This window comes from Canis lupus, chromosome 31 (genome assembly GCF_011100685.1).
Source record: "Canis lupus familiaris isolate Mischka breed German Shepherd chromosome 31, alternate assembly UU_Cfam_GSD_1.0, whole genome shotgun sequence".
In the NCBI taxonomy this organism is placed as follows: domain Eukaryota; kingdom Metazoa; phylum Chordata; class Mammalia; order Carnivora; family Canidae; genus Canis; species Canis lupus.
Window position 1 is genome coordinate 6,390,625 of NC_049252.1, and position 21,828 is coordinate 6,412,452.

A 21,828-nucleotide genomic window follows, 5' to 3' on the forward strand; every position below is an offset into this window, starting at 1 on the left:
CCTTTTTGTTGCTGTAGAATGTAACTGTCTGCATTCAATTATTTATTACATCATGAAGAATAAGAAAGACCAGTGCAGATCTTGGTGACAGTAGCTCTCAGTTCCTCTTTTGAAAAATGAGGGCCTTGAGATAGTTGATTGGTAAATCTTTGCTCTGCTTGGTTATACTGAATCAATCCTAAGCTTCATTCCGGTTCTAAAATGATTCTGAACATTTTTTAAAACAATATTTTGAGCCAATATGCAATCCAGGAGATAACTGTAGTTTTTTCTTTATGAAATTATTTCATAGGTTACCTTTAAGAATTGTCTCCTTTCCCCTTCACCACCGAGAGAGTAGCTATAAAGGTAACTTCCTCCCCTCTTCTTTCCTGTCTCCTCAAATGCAGGACGTAGCTTATTTTTGAAGGCATGAACTGAGTAGGAATCAGGGCATGGGAGTGTGAGCAAAGGAAATAAGGAGAATGTTGTTGTTATTTTGTATATTCATTTACTCATTCGTGTTTCACAGATAATTGCTGAGCACCTTCTTACTGAACGCCTGTGTGCCCTCCCTGTCCTGGTGCACTTAGTCACTGCCCTCATGTAGCTTTTAAACTAGTGAAGAGGAAAAGCATTAGTAACTCTAGGTTTGATAATTGTTGCAAAAGGAAAAGTGCAGTGTATTTTAAGATTATAACTTACCAGATCGAGGACCTAGCAACAGCCCAGCAAAAAATTTTAAGCAGACCCTATAAACAATGTCCTTCTCCCCTGACGCTCTGACAATGATTAACGTCTGCCACCTGAGCAAGGTGCCTGATGCCAACATGAAGTCTGATGCGTCAGGGTATCTCTACCTACAATAATAGAAACCGTCTGCTCGGGGGATCCCTGGGTGGCGCAGCGGTTTGGCGCCTGCCTTTGGCCCAGGGCGCGATCCTGGAGACCCGGGATCGAATCCCACGTCGGGCTCCCGGTGCATGGAGCCTGCTTCTCCCTCTGCCTGTGTCTCTGCCTCTCTCTCTCTCACTGTGTGCCTATCATAAATAAATTAAAAAAAATTTAAAAAAAAAAAAAAAAAAGAAACCGTCTGCTCAACTGGCTCAAAGAGTGAGGAAGATGTATTTTGCCACACAAGAAAAAGTCTTACGGTAGGGTGACCTCTGCACTGTGACAATGTTATCCAGTTCCCTGGTTCATTCTGTCTTTCTGCTTTCAACTTTCAGGGTGCCACCAACGTCCAAGGGATGGCACCTGCTAGAGTTGCAAAGAGCAGCTATGGTTCTGGATGGAACCTTCAGACGTGACAAAAGCCAAATAGACTTTCTCTGTCTCTCAATATCTCTCTCTCTCTCTCTCTCTCTCTTAAGATTTTATTTATTTATTCATGAGAGACACACAAAGAGAGGCAGAGACACAGGCAGAGGGAAAAGCAGGCTCCCTACAAGGAGCCAGTTGTGGAACTCAATCCCAAGACTCCAGGATCACAACCTGAGTCAAAGGGAGATGCTCAACCACTGAATGACCCAGGTGTCCCTGTTTTTAAGAATAAAATCACTTTACCAAATTTTCTTTCATTTTTCTGTTGACCAGAATTCAGTTACATATCCCCAAAGAAATTTCTAGCAAGGAGAAGTGTATTGCCATGACTGGCTGAATCACGGGAATTACCCTGGAGTTTCCAGGAAGTGGAAAGTGGGCTCAGGAAGTGAAGTCATTGGAGAAGTGGTTCCCCAGACAGACCATTTCTCCAACAGTAAAAGAGAAGGGGCCCATGCCATCCAGTTAAGTAGCTGGCAGCACCTCCCCCTACCCTCAGTGAAGGCACTGAGAGATGGTTCCCTACCCTTTTCTTGCCCGGCAGATCACAGTGTCATGTGGCATCAGAGCATCTGGGTGAGGTGGCTGTGGCTGTGGCTGATGGCCCACATGTGCCTCAGGTAACACAGGGGATGCTCCCTTCGGTGTGATGGGATTACCTGCACTAAAGAAGAGCTGCACTGTTCCAGGAAGCAGATATACTCACTGTTTCTATAAAGAAATGCAAATACATGCTAGGTATGTAGCCACTCTACGTGACCCCTCTCAGCTCCAAACTGTTGAAGTAATGCCCCTAGACTAAATGCCTATTTACCTGGAAGTTTAATATAATCAATTTGCAGTCAATAATTTTTTATAATCAAACCAAAATACATTTACAGTACACTTGGGATCTACCCTGCAGTCTTTGTTAAGCATTATCCTTGACCCTAAGTCAGTAAGAGAGAAGAGATGTATAGAACCAAACTACGGCATCATGCAATAAATGGGAAGGGGATAAGAATGTTCCATGGGCAAAGAAGAGATAAATAAAAGAAAAAGAGAGAGAGAGAGAGACAGCCAGAGAGCCAGAAATTGATTGATGGGTTGATTTAGAAAAGACCTTTAAGCCTGGACCTTGAGAAATAGATAAAAATCATAGTAGAAAAAAATGAGGAAGGCTATCTCAGCTGTAGGAGAGCATAGAATATTCTCAGATAATGAATAGCACAATGTATTAATTGGAGAATGATGACCCTAAAAAGGAATAAGAGATAAAGCTGAAAAGATAGATTGGGATCACATAATAGAAGATTTCAATGCTATATTAATTAGTTTAGACTTCTTCCATAGTTCTATATTGAATCACTGAAGGTTTTTGAGCTGTGGAACTACTTGATAAGAATGCATGCTTTAGGAAAAGTTCTCATGTACCCAGAGTGTAGGAGAGCTTTCTTGAGGAAAGAGATTGGAAGTATAGATATTAATTATGAGAAATTACAGTACATGTAAAAGATAATTAAGGCATGAGCTAAAGGAATGACAATAGGATAGAAAGAGGTATATGAACGTTTTCTTAGAGTGAAAGAACTCAGCAATTGTTTGGACTTGGGATGTAAAAGAGAAAATATAAGATTTCATTTTGACCAAGGGGAAGAATGGTAGTGGTATTATTACTTAGGATACCAAAGCAAGAAAGCAAGGAGGAATAACCAGTTAGAGGAATAAAAAATATAAGTTTGGGGGTTCCTGGCTGGCTCAGTTGATAGAGCATATGCCTCTTGATCTCAGGGTTGTGACTTTAAGCCCCATGTTAGGTACAGAACTCACTTAAAAATATACATATATATTTATTTATATATATTAAAATATAAGTTTAATTTAGAATTTTGATAAATGGAAATACATACAATTTCAATGATAATATTTAGAAGAAAAATCTTGACTCAAGCTACATTCATCTCCTATGTAACTATGTAACTTTAACAAATATTATTAAGTGAAAATATAAATAATAATATAGCACATTTTATGAAGTAGAACCCACTCCAAAGTTAATTTTATTTAATGATACAATATTACACTATACATGAAAGTCTAGTTTGCTTTTTTGTATTTTGTTTTGCTTTAAAGTGATCTCTACACTAAACATGGGACTTGAAGTCACCAGCTGAGCCAGCCAGGTACCCCTCTGGTTTGGTTTTGATAAAACTTTGTCACAAATTGAGTATTCTGAAATTTGGTTTATTTATCTAAATGTCTATAGGCGTCTGTTATACAGAAATTCTCTGTATTAAACACTGAATGCTTTAGGTTAGTGACCCCTTTCAGAAACTGTACTATTAAAAGCTCTAATGATATAGACACCTTGGAAAATTGGGCCATACTTTCATATAAGTAATATATAAGTAATACCTGAAACCTTGGTTCTATCAGTTGGATCTCCAGGAAAACCTTGCAGAAAATACTCTTGGTTCTTTTCCTATAGGGATTTTGTTTTCTACCGATTTGTGCCCACTTAGACCTTATTTGTTCTTGCTACCTTTCTCATTCTTGTCTTTCTGTCGACAAGCTGTATGTAACTAATTCCCATAAGTTACTGCTTCCTCTGAAGATACATACCTTTTAATAATGGTCTCTTTGAAAACTCAAGAAATATACAAGACCTGATGGACTGGTTATTTAATGAAATAATTTTTTTATAACAAAGATTTTTTTTTGAGGGGAGAAGAGCAGGAGAGGATCTCCAACATACCTTAAACCATACCTAATTAGCTGAAAGTTTATAACCCCAGCTTTAACTCCTATAGTGATCTTAAAATCTCCTGGATTTGTGATGTCCTATACTCCAGTAACCCAGTTCAGTGCAGAAATACCATTTAAGAGTTCCTCCCACATGTGATAGCTAACCATCATGAGAACACATTCCAGTCTTAGGAATCTCACTGTTTCATAAGGTAAACAATTCAAAGTGGGTATTTTTTAATTTTTTTAAATATTGCTTTAAATGTATTGAAAGAAATGCATAAATTCTGTACTCTGGACCCAACACCTGTTGTACATGCCGCTACTCAAGTCAGAAAGGCACTTAGCATGCTGCCCACAGTAACTGCCTCCCTAGTCTTTCCTCTTCCAGACCAAATGCCTCTGGTTTCTTCAACAGATTCTCATGATATTTTCCAGACCTCTTACCATCCCGTCTCTGATCAAAATGCACTCAGCATGGTGCACATCCTTCTAACAACATGTCTCCAGAACTAACAGCACAATATTCCAGGGAGGGTCTGGCAAGTATGATGTAGAGTACCCTCATTACCTCCCTTTATCTTGCTACTCTCTTGTTAATACGGCCAAAGTGAAAATAGCTTTATACTGGCAGCCATCACATTTTCTACTTGTATCTGCAATCAAATAAAAATCTTTAGTTTTTCTTAATGTGTACTTCTCTGATGTCAAGCTCCCTTATTCTTTATTCAGCTAATAACTTTAGCCTAAAACCTGAAATTTAACATTGAACATAAAAAAATAGAGATGTTGTTTTTTGCCTCTAACCTAGTAACAGGGAAGGCAACAGTTCTCTCTTATTGTTATGATTGTACCATGTTCCATAATAGCAGATACGTCTGTGCTTTCTTGCTGTTCTTTCTGTTCCAAGCTTAGCTTTAAGAGTTCTTTTTATTATCCTTAGCATTTTACAAGTCTCAGTTCTTTTTGGTCTTTCATCTTTCTGACTTTATTCTTATACCTTTATATGACATTGTAGCTCAGCATTATAGAACCATTTCAGATATGGAAAGTACAAGAAATTAGGATTTCTATGCTGTATTTTCTCATTTTGCCAAAGTGTTCTGTGCCATTGGTATTTCCAACTACTGAGCCAGTGAATTGAATACAGATTTTTCACTGTGAAAAATACACAGTGGCAAGATGGGATATATTAATCAAGGTAAGAAATTCATCAAATTTTTAACTCTCTGGAGAAGAGGATTTGGTGCCAGAACAAAATGAAAGTTTCTAAAGAAGTCATTTGAACATCTTCTGTCACTGTGAAATATAAACTGCAAATGGGTAACATATCTGAATTCTTGAGGAGTTCCATTTTTTGAACCTGTATATCCTGTATGTCAATAGCAAGGCATCAACTTTCACTCAAATCTGTGGAGAATAGGTGGTAACTATCTTCCCAAGAAACTGTTGTAAGGTAAACTATTTTGGGAATAATGCCAGGTAAAGTAGAAGAAACACTTTAAGGATACCTTTACCTATCACTTCAAAATAAGATGATACATTTTGGAAAGCTAAAAGGGAAGTCTGATTTGTATCACTAAGGTTTTGGAATGTGGTCTTAGTGGTGACTGCTAAAAGACAGTATTGTTTGTGGAAAAAGAATCTATAGCTCATAATCTAGAATTTTTTTTAAAAAACACAGCAAAACCCTTTACTTATACACTGTCTCATGTTGGTCTTTTTGCTACTAATCTTCAGTGTAATACCCACCAACACTCTTTAATTAGTAAATATCAATGTAGGTGATGCAGAACTCAGATCTAAACATCCTAGACAAGTAGGCAGGTCACACATTTCATACTATGAAGATACAGCACACTTTCTTAGTGTATCATTTGCCTATGATTTCACATTTTTTAGCTGTAGAGAAAGAAAGGGAAAAAAACATAATGCCCTTTATATTATCAGAATCATTACTGTCTTTCTTCCATTGCATTTCTTTGCTTAGAACGGTATCAAATCAAACAGAGAACTGCTAAGTCCCCAAGGACAAACCTATCTTTCTAATCCCTTTTGAAGAACATTAATGGTGGTACCACATTTTGAGTGATACAAAGGAAAGTGGGTGTTAGGGGACCTATTCTGAGGACCTTATGCTTGCTGGCCTTTTTTTTTTTTTAAGATTTATTTATTTATTTATTTATTTATTTATTTATTTATTTATTTATTTATTTATTTATGATAGACAGAGAGAGAGAGAGAGAGAGAGAGGCAGAGACACAGGAGGAGGGAGAAGCAGGCTCCATGCCGGGAGCCCGACATGGGACTCAATCCCGGGACTCCAGGATCACGCCCTGGGCCAAAGGCAGGCGCTAAACCGCTGAGCCACCCAAGGATCCCCTGCTGGCCATTTTTAATAAGTATCTAGTTTAATATCCCCAGTGACCCTATGAGGTAGGTTGTGTTAGCCTCATGGAACAGGTCAATAAGCCAAGGCCTTTGTAACTACCTAACTTCACTCCAGGACACAGCCACAAAGGTTGAGCAGTGTACTGCAAAGCTCGAGTTCTTTGTACTGTACCTGAAGCCTCTTTCTGTTCATGGGTGCCTATGTGTGGTTGGTGGTGGTAACAGTGGTGATATTGCTGATGATGACCTATTTCTGTAATGCTAAAATAATTTTTGTATTGTTCTAGGGCAATAGGTAGCATAAGAAAATGAACCTGGATATCCTGCGTATCAAATACACAAGTTCATGGCTCAGGCAAGCTTCTCTCTCTTCAACTAACTTCTCTCAGCACCCACCATAACCCACACAAATTCCTCCCCAGAAATTCTTTCTTCCTTATGATCCCTGACATCATCCTCCACCAGATAAGAAAAAAAAAAAAAAACTGGAATGTACATGTACAGGTCAATGTGATTTCTCTATATTCTAGAGTAGAATATAAATGTATCCTCATTCCATGTCCAAAGTTAGACCCCTTTGATGCCTTCACATCAATTTAAGTATATTGTATAACATTTAAAGTGAAATTTAAGCCTTCACACTTTGTTTGTAAGGTGTGTGTCTGGGTATGTGCAGATTCATACTGTTCTGAGAACATAAACAACACTAAAATCAAATGTTTTTAAATTATTTGTCACCATGCTGAGATGGGGGTGGAAATAATAGTGTAATAGCAGCCCCCTTTCCAAATGGCGTTTCAAACTGTTACAATACTGAAATGTTAAGAGGAGTGATCATAAAGTATGTCTTGTGAAAAATATGTGAATCCCAGCCAAAAATATTTAAAGCTAAGGGAACAGATGAGTAAATAGTTGAATTTGACCTGAGATCTTTGAAATATTTTCATTAAACTGCCTCAAGATGTACTTTTTAAAATGTAAATTCAGACTCTGACATTTGCAACCTGTACACAGAGTTTCTAATGAGCAAATAAGGTCACTTGGATGATTCACTGGAGTGTGATTGCTGAAGGCAGAGATGTTGCTGTGAGTTGCTTAGTTTACAGAAGCCTTTGAAGCATGGTTATATAACACCCTGTGTTTATTAGAATCTATGCTTTATGCAACAAATAAAAACAAAAGTCTTAATTTAGGATTAGCTAAATGCCATATTCCATCCAGAATTTATATATAAAGGTTAATTTCTGAACAACAACAAAAAATAGAGCATCTCAACTTTCTAGTTTTCTAGGTTACATATGTTTTGATTTAAAAAAAACTTTAAAAAAAATACAAGATTTTCTCAAAGAAGATCTACAACAATCACTTTGAACAGATGCAAGCATGTTTCTTTTCCTTGTGTATGTATGTTTGCTTTTACTCTATGCTACAATTTAATGATGCTATTCTTTATGTGAACAGAGATGATCCTACTAACAATTTCATATTTAATATAGGTCCTACTTTTGTTTTTCTAGCTTCCAAGTGGGTGTGTATTCTTTGCCAGGTTAGCCCTCTTTAGTTTCAAGAAGACAGTAATACTTTTAAACATTATCTAGAGGTCTTTTTGATCATTTTTTTGTTGTTAAACACTATCCAGATATCCCTGTGATTTAATGATAATGACAGATGTGTATCCCCACCTCCACTGGCAAGAAAGAGCCTGTATTTAACATCATTTTCTACCCAGGAATTTAAGATGAATCACAAAATGAGAAAAATATTTTGCATGATTAAAATATTGCTACAGAAAGGGAGACAGAACGTAAAGACTGCTAACTCTGGGAAACGAACTAGGGGTGGTAGAAGGGGAGGAGGGCGGGGGGTGGGAGTGAATGGGTGACGGGCACTGGGTGTTATTCTGTATGTTAGTAAATTGAACACCAATAAAAAAAATAAAAAAAAAAAAAAAAAAAAAAAAAAAAAAAAAAAAAAAAAAAAAAAAAATATTGCTACAGTTATAACAGTTTTAGGTTGGCTTAATATATATTCATAAGACTATAGGCAGTAATGAATAATGAGCAAACCCTTAAAACGCAAATGGTTTTAGATGTGAGGCTTTTTTCCTTTTTTTTTTTCTTCAATATCTGAGTAGTATTCCAGGGTCTCAGTGTTCTGCGGTATTCAACAGCATTTCTGGGTTTGTTTTGCTTCATAGCTCAGTTGTCTGGCAATGGTCTCCTAGGTTCCGGAAATTCATCTAACAATAGCTCAGTCAAGATCTCTGCCCTCTATTTCTTGTCCTTCTATGGGAAAAAAGAAATCAGAAACATTATGGTAACTTTTAAAAACAATACACACTTACATAACAATTGTATTGCTAATAGGGGGAAAACCATTTGTGCTTAGGTTGATTATTATTACCAATTTGTAAAAAGAGGTATGAGTATATGGAAATTGACTCTGAGATACACGTAAGACTCAGAGTCTTACCTGCACATTAGCAATTATATCTCAAGTTAAAATGTATTAGGTTCTCACACATAAAGCTAAATTTCTGTTGGATGGATGATGAATAGGATGGACAGACAGAAGCAGCAGATGGATAGATGACGGATGGGTGTTGGAGAGATGAATGTATGAACAGAGACGGATAGATGAGGTGGATAGATGGAAGATACAACTACCTAATGGCAAAAGAACCCCTAGGGTTGTTTAAAATTAATAATTAAAGCACAAAAATTGCTAGAATTTATTGGGTTTCCCTTAAAGTAGATATTTAATTAAATGGCAGAAAGGAAAAATTGATGAAATATTATCAATAAGATGCATCATGATTTTGTACGACTCAAAATTAATACACTAAAATGTATTGTCAGAATACTTGCTGAGCAGACTTTCATAATAAGGTCTACCATCCATTACAGACTTATTATATGCCTGCACTCTGCAAGCACTTCACACTCATTATCTCATTTAGTAGACCTTTTCATTTCCTAGCAAATAGTATTGCAAATATGAAAATCTGCAATGAGGGCACCCAGGTGGCTCAACCAGTTGAGTATCTGCTTTCAGCTCAGATCTCGATCTCACGGTCCTGGGATGGAGTCCTGCATCAAGTCCTGCATCGAGCTCCCTTCTCAGCAGGAAGTTGGCTTCTCCCTCTCCCTTTGCACCTCCTCCCTGCTCCTGCACTTGCACCTTCTCTCTCTCAAATAAATAAAATATTTTAAAATTAATTGATTGATTAATTGAAAGAAAAGAAAAAGAAAATCTACAATGAAATCATTGACCTAAAAAATTCCATATCTAACCTTTTCTTTAAAATAGTCCTTTAAAAAAAAAAGTCCAAAATACATCATTCTCTACTGTTTAAAGGAAAAATAATTATATAATTTTATTCATCACCTTTCTTTATATCTGATGCCAGTGTTTTTTATTTTTTTTAAGATGTATTTATTTATTTATGATAGACATAGAGAGAGAGAGAGGCAGAGACACAGGAGGAGGGAGAAGCAGGCCCCATGCCAGGAGCCAGACGCGGGACTCCATCCCGGGACTCGATCCCGGGACTCCAGGATCGCACCCCGGGCCAAAGGCAGGCGCCAAACCGCTGAGCCACCCAGGGATCCCGCCAGTGTTTTTTAAATAGAGCATTCTGTGTCTAAAATAAATTTTCTAATATTGAATGTTAAATTACTTTTTACTTCTGGATCTCAGTAGAAAATAGCCAATTTTTTTTTTTTTTTTTTTTTTTTTTTTTTTAGTAACTATCTCCTGCCTGCCATAAAACTGTTTAGATCTTCTATAAATGAGGTATTTTCATTTTCATTATTTTCTGTTGAGCTATTCTAACTCAGAATCTCACAGGGCCAAACTGAGTAGTCAGTGTTTCACTTATATGTGCAAATGGTACCTGAATTCTCCAAAAAATTCATAAAATGAAGCCATGATATAATTACTGGTACACTATAATTATTTAAGTCCTCCCAAGAATATATGGATGCTGCAACCAAAGGTAGAATTTCCACTTCTCCAGAGAAAAGTAGAAAATGTAGAGCTATGAACAATGTGTTCTTGGAGACAATGACTTCAGTTATAACCATGTGGGAGAATCATTTCCAATTCTATTAATGTAGTATTTCTTGGCAAAATGGTAGAAAAATACCAAATTAATTCCTATTATGTTTGTGAAGTTTATTTGTGAAATCAGTTGCTATATGGTATTGAATAAGGAAAGTATTCTTTAGATGTTATTGAAAAAAATATTTAACGTGTAATTTAATGAAATGCAATCACATTAGCTTTCACTGACACACAATAAGTGTTTCATTAAAGAACATTAGAACAGAAAAATATTTTGTCTGTTAAATGATAAACATCACTGTAATTTTTTTCTTCATACATTTATATTTGGAGATAGTCCATTATTTTCAGTTTAGTACCTTCCCTTTCAACACTCTTCCTGTCTTTCCAGCTAAGGAAAAAAGAAAAAGAAGCTTCTCTGATGGTAGCATTCTTTTCTGATTCTGAAACAGTATTTTCTTCAGTCTGTTGTCTTACTCTAACATTTTTGTCTCCCAGAGGCTCAGTAGTTATAAGTGTTTCCAGTTCTTGTAGGTGTGAACATAGAGGAATTTGTTCACATTACTTAGGATAGTGGCTAAAAGCATGGGCTCTTTAGATGGAACCAGACTGTCTAAGCATTCAAGTTCTAAACCTCCCACCTATTCATGTTATGGAAGTAACCTCTGTTTCTTAGTTTCCTCATCCGCAAAACACCTTCTTGTAGAATTATTGTCAGACTTAAATGAGTTGATGCCTGTGAAAGGCTCAGCCGCAGTGTCCTGCTCATTCTGTAAGCTCAGGCAGTGTTGCCTGCTGTGGTTATCACTACTGCCCTCATCAGCGCTCTAAAAGTGCCTTAGAGATTTTGTAATAAAAGGAAGGAAAGGAAGGGGTGAGAGGAGTAGATCCTAATCCTCTCGATTACCTACAATTCTCTGGTCCTGCTTTGTTCATTTCCTATTCACCAGTTCACCACCACAAGGTGACTTCTGTCCTGTCACAGTCTTGGAATGAAGTCTCCTGCTCCTGGCTAAATCCTTCCCACACACTTGCATGATTGGCTCACCTTTCTTCCTTACCCCCTTGCTCCATATGCTGCAGCGTTATCTTGAGCCCCCTCTCCTCTCTTGTGCTATCTTGTTCTCTCAGGTCCAAATCCAGTTATTTATTCTTTTTTCTTCCTTGCACAACTCACTCATACTCATAGCTCCAGCCCTGTGAAGATGGGCCCTAATCACCCCTCCTCCTTGGAGGTGTGCCCTGTTCACCGACTATAATTTTGTGATAGTTAATGCCCCTTAGGAAATACCCAGCAGCATGGAATCGTAGCTTTCTGACAAGGGGAAGAACTCTAGCGTGACCTGGTTTAGCCCATTGAAATTAGATCAAATTGATTGGGTTAGAACATGTGTTTTAGGACATGATTTCCAAATTAGTACCAAAAATTAAATCTGCATAATACTTTATGGTGTGTAAATGCTTTTATTTACATTGAGTCCGCTTATCTTCACATCATCTTAGCGATACGGATCAGGCAAGTATTCTTATCCTCAACCTAAATATGAGCACTAGAAAGATTAAAAACTTTCACAAGATCATATTCCTAGTAAGTGAACAAATACTATTTAAATCTGCTTCCCCTAATTTCAGCCTAGTTTTTCATGTGAGCACCAGATAATTCACTTGTTGCCCTGTTGAAATGCCATTAAAATAGGTAAAGCATGTCTCACACTAATTACTTATAATTTTATGTTTTCTTTGCATTTCTTTGTAAGAGCTAATGATGCCTCTGACTAAATGTCATTTCTCTGAAGTGTTATACTCTCCTAGTTTCTAACACACTCATAAACACAGATCAGTTTAAATGGGATCTTTTTAAACCAATTGCTCATTTTAAAAACTTTTTGGGGGGGCGCCTGGGTGGCTCAGTCAGTTAAGCATTAGACTATTGATTTCTGCTCAGGTCATGATCTCAGGGTCTTGAGATGGAGCATTGGGCTCTGCGTTGGGCATGGCACCTGCCTAAGATTCTCTCTCTCCCTCTCTCCCCTTCCCGCCCCCCACTCCTGTGTGCTCTCTCTCTCTCTCATATACAAATAAAGAAACAAACTTTTTAAGGATAAAGTAACTTTTTATGGAAAAAGATGGCTACTTAATTTTTTTTATTAAACCAGGATATAAACTTAAGTGTATTTCAGCTTTCAGGCGCTGACTGGGAAAGTGTAGATCCTGAAGGATATTAGAGGACAAAAGGGTTTGGGGACTAAACATCCCATAAAACAGAGAAAAGAACACTTTGCAAAGAGGTGAGAGATAAAGAGTTCTGCTTTCATCAGCTTTCTTGATAAGCTGTTGCTTGTGTTCTTCCTTGAGTAGTGGGAGTTATGATCTGTGTGCTAGTTCCAGATTACCAGCACAGGTTTACAGCTCTATAATTTGTTTTAGCCACACACAGTGGTCCACGACAGATTTAGGGAGACGAGCCTCCATGTCGATTTATATTAGAAGCATATAACTGTATATATTTCCTTTTCTCACCTTAATTTTGAATGTAGGAAATTCATCCCTGGTGACATTTTGTCTGCTGGCTGCCTCAGGCAATTTACCTAAAGGATACATAGAATCATATCACTGTATTCGAGTAACTCTCTCATGACCATATTGTCTCATCACTTTGGAATTTAATAATAGTTGGATAGTTTAAATAAAATCTAAATAGGGACGCCTGGGTGGCTCAGCGGTTGAGCGTCTACCTTTGGCTCAGGGCGTGATCCCGGGATGCGAGATCAAGTCCCACATCGGGCTCCTTACAGGAAGCCTGCTTTTCCCTCTGCCTGTGTCTCTGCCTCTCTCTCTCTCTCTCTCTCTCTCTCTGTCTCTCTGTCTCTCATGAATAAATAAAATTGTTAAAAAAATAAATAAAATCTAAATAATACATTTCTGAAATAAGTTTGAAAATAAATAATTAAATAGAAATTGATTCAAAACCTCCAGAAATTTTGCTCATTTGAATTCTATAGGTCATTTCATGTCTGACTATAGCCAAAATATTTGTTGATTTTGTTTTGAACGGTACAAACATGAACTTTGCAGAAATAACTTAGCAACTTTACTCTTTGCTTGTATTACTTCCCATGTTTACCAAGTAAGATTAAACCAATATGATTGTTTTAAAGGTGATTGCAAACTACCATATTATATTTATTAGGCCCCTGGAAAATAAATTTATTAGCAGTCACATGTATGTTTAAAGCTCTCACACTCATTATTTTAGTGCCTATGGGGAAATGTTGACTTTGAATCTTTTCCCTCACAATCATTAATCTAGATACAGTTATGAGAGTTATGGGCTGGGTGCCCAGAAGTGCTCAGGAATAACTGGGGGGTGATGGGGTGCATATGGGTGCATGCATGCACACACACACGGCTGCAGTCTTTTCTTTATAATTTTTCATAGGAAGCTAGCTCAGCCCATTCTCAATCAATTTTCTGAAGCACTGAGTGAACCCTAGAGTATTATGATTTTCTCTTTGGCCTGAAACTTACAAGAGAAAGAGGAATATCTATTAACTATACGTGTAAGTTATGACTTCAAATTAAAAAAAAATGTTTACTACCAAATCATTTGAAAGCTGATTACTAAGATAATCAGCTTTCAAATGATTATTTTAATGTTCACAAACTTTGCAGTCATTCAATGGCAGATGGTGGTAGAGTGCTAGAACTTATTATAATGAGATGTACATCCTGGCCCTTCCAAATAATTTTAAAAATATTTTTGTTATACATATATTTTTATATTTTGTATATTTTTGTTATATATATGCATATATATATAAGTATATGTATGGTTTTTGATTACTCGTTTTGATGTTCTATGCTTAAGTTCAATCATCTGTATAAAGAAAGCTAATTGACCAGGTTGATAATGCCGGTCTTTATATGCTGACTTTAGTAAATGTGTAATCAGTCATCCAGTTCAACTAACCACATATACAAAATGTCTATCTCCAGGGCTCGTACCAATCACAGTTATTCACTTTAAGAATTAACTACTTCAAACCGATATGCATTTGTTTTTACTATTGTGACTTCTCCAAAAAGAAGGAAAGAAATCTTTTAAAATGTCCAAGTAAAACTGTATAGATTATGAAATGGGATTGTGTTAGAAGGGATATTGTACAGATCTTAAATGTTAACTCTATAAAACAAGGAAAGAAAATCAAGGTTGCTTTTTTTATAACCAAAGTAGTATTAAATTATTTCTTCAGGTTTAGCAAAAGCGTGCATAGATAAAACCCAAGAAGGATACAGTTATGTCCCAATAATGAAAAGACCCACTCAATAAATATGCTAGCTACTAATCTAGGTCCTAAGTAGCGAGGAGGTGAGGGGTGGGATGGGTGAAGACAGAAATTCCATGGAAATTGTATTTTAGTAAAAGAAGACAGGAAAATGAAATAGGTTTATAGTGTGTCAAAGGTTGCTAATTATGTGGTAAAAACCCAGGACATGTACGAAGAGGGTGTGGGGAGGTATTTAGTTCTCAGGGTATTCAGAGATAGCTTCTCAACCTTTCTCAGTAGCTTAAGGAGATTTTTCTTTAAAAAAAAAAAAAAAAAAACTAAAATTTTAAAAGGCATCTAGTTTTCAAACAGTTGATATTCTGTCCTATTAATCTTTAATATTACAAATTTTTTACAACAGGAAAAATGTTTGAATCCTAGTGGAACAAAGAGAAGGAAAGAAGGGCACAGAAGTATGGGTCATTATAGAAAAAGACGCCAAATTCAGTGTAAAAAAGTAGAAGAATAAATAGACCCATTTTATATTTTCATCACTTAAGATATCAGTTGAAATGATCCAGGGTCAATAATAATAATATAAATAGCAGCTAATAACTTGAGAATTTTCCCCCACACTAGACACAGTGCCAACCACTTGATACACATTGCTTCACAGCAACCCTCTGCTATGGGCACCCCTGTTTTAACAAATGAGAAACTGAGCCACTGGAAAGTTCAGTAGCTTTCTTAGGGACACATAGTTAGCAATTGCCAGAATTGGTATTAGAATGCAATTGTTGACTCCAAAGTACACAGATGTCCCCACCATGTTTTCCTGTTGTAGGTTTGCAGTCTGTCTGCAAGACATAGCTCAGATGATACTTTCTTACTGCTTATAATTGTCATTATTTTTTAGGGACTTTGAAGTTTCCAATTATCTTTTTCCATTTATATATATTTCATGGATTCCATTGAAGGCTATATTAAAGTAAGTTTGGGAAAAGACGTTTCTTTATAGCCTAAGTCAAAATTATTTTGAGTTCAAAAGCACAATGTGTTTGTAAAAAGTGTTGAATCTGCATGGTCAAAACTCATTTAGATGACAAAGTAGGTGGTTATAAGGTGAAGAAAATCTTATTTTTTTTTCTTTTTCAATTCTAAATAATTGCTATTGCTTCATCAAATAACTGAATTTACAAGTTCTTTAGCTAATCCTTAATGGCACAGACAAAAAGCAACAATTTTAGAAGATGGTTAGGCTAGAATTGTGGGCATATTTTTTCATTATTATACTTTAACTGTGGGCACATTTTTTCATTATTATTCTCTCTTCAGTATTGAAAAACAATGACATTGTTTATTTCAAATTATATAATCTTCTAGGATAAAGAAAAGTTCCTCGGGTTAGTCAAAGTATTCTGTAGAACATTTAGAATAATTTTTCTATATGCATAGAGAAATATGTGGTACTCGATACTTGCTATTGTCATTCAATTTGCTATTTACTGGTATATGTCATTAAGCATGCCTAAGCATAAACTAATAATTTGCATGAAAATTTGTTTCAAAAAACATAGCAATCATTAATTAACATGGTAGATAATACTTGAGCCCCTCATTCTTTGAGTTTGTTTTATTGCTATTCTGCATTATACAGTTCTTAAAAATTTACAGCCAAGAAAGTAAACTTGAAGGAATTAGTAGTTAATTGCAGAAACCTATTGTTGATGAAACGAGCACATCCTAGAATATACTAGAAATATACTTCTATTATGTACTTATTTAAAACATGTGGTTGTCATTTAAACTTTTAATTAAGACATTGCTCACAAACTTGAATGCATATGTAGCTTTTTACAAAAACACCAAAATTTTAATATGAACTAATAAGAGTTAAAAAAAAAAAAAGTGTTCTCTTGAGAGAAGTTGTGTTGGCATTTATAAAATCTTAAATTACACTTTAGTTATAGTCAGTAATAAATTCCCTTATTTATTTTCACATTATTCTCTGTTTTAATTTTGTTTTAAAAATATAATATTTGGGATTTTTTAAAACTACAGTCAAGACAAGAAAAATTTTAAATGCATATTTTCCATTGAAAGCATAGTCACAATTGCCACATTGCCATAAAATAGTTTGGGAAAAATAATTAAAATATCAGAATTCCTTTTCAATGATGAATTTTTAAGTTCATATATATATTTTAGATGACAGAAGTAGATGTGGGAATGCCTAAATCACACACACACACACACACACACACACACCTACCTCACATTAACACACATACAGATTCATAAAATATACAGCAATACATCACAAGTCTTTGCTACTTTTGCATTTGGAAAAAAAACCAGAGAGAGCAGCTAAGAGATGTAATGTTTGGCCCAGTGTATTGCCTAGGCATAATTTAGCTATATTTATAAAGTAAAGGGCCATCTATTTAAGATAGTATACAGTTATAACTGAAGATTTTGTGTATGGTAGCTGGCAATAAATAAAATTCAACTCATGATACATAAAAAGAGGATTATGTTAGAACACTGGAGCTAGTGCTGTGCTGATAATTGTTTTTAGACTGGTAAAAAGATAAAATTGTCTTTGCTTTCCAGCAACCTGTTTTTACTTTACCAGTTCCCTAAAATTTCATATGGAATGTTTCCTGCCTGTGATATAGTTTCTCTCTCCTGGGGTCTTTGAGATCCCAGAAGAAAATTACAATTATTATAATATGGGTGGGTTGATTAAAGAATCAGATCTGAAAATGACATAATAAATACATATATTCTAAGGTACATTTTTTTCACATTTTAGCATGTCTTCAATTGGGATGTGTCCTACAATGAATGGCATGGTAGTGATATTTTTTTTTCTCTTTATTGGGGATATATAAAATAATTCATCTTAAAATTGATGAGGCCTTAGATGTAAAGGTAGATGGTAACTTACCATCTTTGCCATCTTTATGGTCACCTTGTGGCTGGAGAACCCCTTTCATTGTCACTCAATTTGAAACCTCAGGGGTTGTACCTTACAATAAATTTCCTTAGCTTCATCAGCGGGAGTGAAGTGAGTGTAGTGCAGAATGATATAAATGATAGTACTTCTTACAGCAAAATCCTTATACTTTGAACAGACACTTTATCAAGTGGCTGAGCAAACACAGCAGCTTTTGAAGTATTTGAAGAGCCATTGAATTTAAGAGTCTTCATGCCTTCACTCTGCTTTAATCTTATTAGTACAGGTCTTCAGAACATGGCTCTTTCTTGGTTCAAATTTAAGGACATAGATTATACAATAATGCTTAAAACTTCTTATCTATTTCAACCTGTTGATAGCTGTGTCAAATACTTAGGAAGCACTTGAATTTAAAATAAGAGGAAATCATAATATTTTAAATGACATTCAAATGGATAAGGACCTATTTGATCTCTCTTGTAGAAAAAAGAAATCATCATAAGATAATTCCATCATTCTTTTTTTTTCTTGCTGTATTTTCCCAAATTGAACGAGGTAAACTTTTTGTTCCAATATTTTGTATTCACCAATAAAATGACCAAATGAATCTAATGAACAAAAATGGATCTAGAACAAATACAATAAACTTCAGATATCCAGACTCCATAAGGAATGTTAAGAATTCAGTTTTTTAACATCAGTCTTTTGAATTTAACTAGATTAAATCATTTAAATGAATATCACTTTATCTGCTTTTTAAATTTGTATTCCTCTCATGTCATTCTGGCATTTTTATCCTAAGAATCTCAACTTTAGAATTAAACAAGGAACTGTTTATGAAAGGACTTTGGCTGAGTCTCCATATAGAATAGGTGCCCAGGTGTAGAGGGTAGGGTAATTAGATTACATTTGACTGTTGAGTATGTCCCACCTCTGCCACTGAACTAGCTGTGTGTCTCTGGGCACACACATTGTCCCCTTCTGCTTCTGTCTCCCCAAATTGTGCATCAATGTCCATATTTTCCATCCCAAATCTCATTGATGTTTCTGTGCCTCTCCATTCATCCTCTCTGAGTTTAGCCATACTACTCTCCTTACCATGGTAAGACACCTGATTTTTCTCCCTGACCTGGTCCTTTTCTTGTCCATCTTATTCTACTCCCGACTTCCAGGTTAATTTTCTTGGTTGTCATACTCTTTCTCACCAATCGTCAACATTCTCATATTTAATTACGAAACTAAATCTTAACATCCTAGCCCAGCCTTGAAAACTCTTTATAGACAATCAATCCTACCTTTTTCCTCCTTGGCTCCAGCTCTCATTGCATATTGCTTTCTGCTTTATTTATTGACATTCGTGAGCATGTGTTATCTCTCCTTACAGCTGTAAGTTGTATGTAAACTAAGACCATATCTTAGTCATTTTTTTTTTATCTTGCACAGTTCCTTATACATTGTGTGTATTTAGTAAATGAGTGGGGGAGTAAAGATAACTTATTCTACTTTCCTCGAATACAAAAATGTAAGATATGGAATTTGACCTTTCTTGGTGAATCAGAATTTTCCTGAATGTTTCAAAGATGTATTGAGAACTTTTTATGAAAAGACATTCTGCTAAGTGTCGGGAGGTAGCTATGAATGAAAGAGAGGCTTTTGAGCTATCCTGCTAAATTTATTCTGTCTGCTATGGAATTGGAAACCATATTTAAAAAAATAATTTAAAATAGGTGTAAGTTGGTTCAGTTATATTTTCAGAGAGATATTCTTCAGTGAAAGATGGGGGTTTGCAGGGATTTGAGTGTTGTGTGGGTACCCTATTGTGTGTTTGTTCATGAGAAGGAATAAGGGAATGCTTGAAGGCGAGACCAGAAATCAGTCAATCCAGTTGCTCAAATAACCACTGTAAAATTGTTCTAAGCAGTGTCCCTTACGGTTTTCTAATACTCAAATAATACATGGTTAGTAATTCACAAATATGAGGCTCTTCCACAATTACTACTTTTAATCTTGTGTTTTAAATTATTGTAACTTCTGGAGTTTAAGGGTTGCTTTTCTAAAGGAAGTTATTATGTTCCCTGAGTAAGATAGACACAGGGCTGGGTAATTCCAAAAGTGGCCACAGCAGAATTTTTTTTTTTTAATTATACATCAGAGAAACAAATCCAAACTGATGTTCTAAAACTTTCACTATGGCTTTTGTAAGCTTTTGCTTTAGGACTACAAATTATATATATTCAGTGGTTAGATTCCAACCATTTTAAGTGTGATAATCCCTTTCAATATCAAAAAGAAAGGGACTCTTTTTTTTTTTTTTTTTTTTTTTTATGATAGTCACAGAGAGAGAGAGAGGCAGAGACACAGGCAGAGGGAGAAGCAGGCTCCATGCACCGGGAGCCCAATGTGGGATTCGATCCCGGGTCTCCAGGATCGCGCCCTGGGCCAAAGGCAGGCGCCAAACCGCTGCGCCACCCAGGGATCCCTGAAAGGGACTCTTTTATAACAATTGTTCTTTCAGTATCCTTTATTGAAAAAATATATAGTTTTAGTTTACTCTAAAACTTGTGACTTTTTAAATGAGTCTGTATTTTAGTAATCAAAAGAGATGCATGTTATTTAAAATACAGTATCAAATGTGTATAATAACATAATTTAATCTTCAGACAGTGCCTGATGCAAATATAGATTCTCAGTCCCTTATAACAACATAATTACTCATTCGGTGAGATTTCATAATAACACAGCTACCAGTGAATATCAGCTCACAGGTTGGAACCCCCTGCTTCTGATGAGATACTTGCTTTCTTCAGACACTACTACCAAAAATCTGTGACCTTACCTCATAATTTAATAATTTTTTTTTTAAAGTCAAGTGGTTTTTTTTTTTTTAATTTTTATTTATTTATGATAGTCACAGAGATAGAAAGAGAGAGAGGCAGAGACATAGGCAGAGGGAGAAGCAGGCTCCATGCACCGGAAGCCCGATGTTGGATTCGATCCCGGGTCTCCAGGATCGCGCCCTGGGCCAAAGGCAGGCGCCAAACCGCTGCGCCACCCAGGGATCCCCCATAATTTAATAATTGATACTATATTTCAAAAGTTTTGAAAGTACTCTGGAATTGTTTTGTTTTTGTTCTTGCTTTTGCATTTTGAATACTTGTACAAGTATTTAACAAACTAGGGTAAAAAGAACAAAAGCTAAACTTTTATTTTAATTGTTTCTTTCATCCCACATGGCTTCATTTATTTACAATGTCTCCGGTTATCTATTTTCACTATCTGTTTTTTGCCATTAAGTGATTTGGTACACTCAGGTAATTTTCAGCTATATTGAGTGACTTTAAAAGGTGCCTGTGCCCAGTAGTCATCTTTTGAATCCCAATCTTTCTCTCTTTATCCCTCTCTTGTTAAATACTAACATTCAAATTACCAGTTTAAATTTGAGTCAGAGCAGGCTGATCTAAATTGAGTGAAATGGAGCCACCCACTCCCAGCAAAAGTTCCTTTAGGGAGTTTGTCTACATCCCCTATCCAGACAGACGTGTTTCCTAGGCGTGAAAATGATGGTCACTGTTTGTCACCACGTGTACTTTTAATGTGGTATTGTTTAATGAAAATATACAAACATCTCTGGGTTAAAAATTTATGTACCAGATGAAGAAAACACAGAGCACTTAAATCTCTTTGTATCCCTCCTGAAGCTAGAAGAAAGGTAAGATTTCAGTGTATTGAGGTACATTTACTGAAGCAGTTTTGTATTAAATATCATGTCTAGACGTTCAGAGCATAATAAATTTGAATGTAATAACCATCACTTTTGTTTTGTTGTAAATACAGTATAAAACATGTCTAATAACTCACCTGAAGAGCCAGGTTTTAAATTGTAGCAGACCACATGATTACAACATGAATCTACCTGTAACATGGATGGATAGTATATTTGCATGATCTTGTGTGTTAGCAGGAGGAGGCCTGCTTGGTTCTGCACTCTTCAGACCACACACGGACCCTTGGTTCATATTTGTGTTCCTCAGTTTGATAACCAGGAACCAAAAAACTGTAATGAATTTGGAGATAAAGAAGGAGTAAAAAACCATATCAAATGAGAAATTCTTAAAGGTC

General features: G+C 35.8%; 1 protein-coding gene and 1 long non-coding RNA gene across 3 annotated transcripts in view; both read left to right on the forward strand.

Annotated features, from left to right (window-relative positions):
• The window catches only part of GBE1 (1,4-alpha-glucan branching enzyme 1), a 268,368-nt gene that overhangs the window by 234,553 nt on the left and 11,987 nt on the right, over window positions 1–21,828 (forward strand). The window lies entirely within an intron of this gene.
• LOC119867034 lies at window positions 11–20,615 on the forward strand. Of its 2 annotated transcripts, none has more exons than XR_005382088.1 (3): window positions 11–348; window positions 1,847–2,040; window positions 20,041–20,615. It is a non-coding gene; the product is annotated as an uncharacterized LOC119867034 (long non-coding RNA). The 2 variants fall into 2 exon arrangements; XR_005382089.1 differs by lacking the exon at window positions 20,041–20,615 and adding an exon at window positions 6,705–6,884.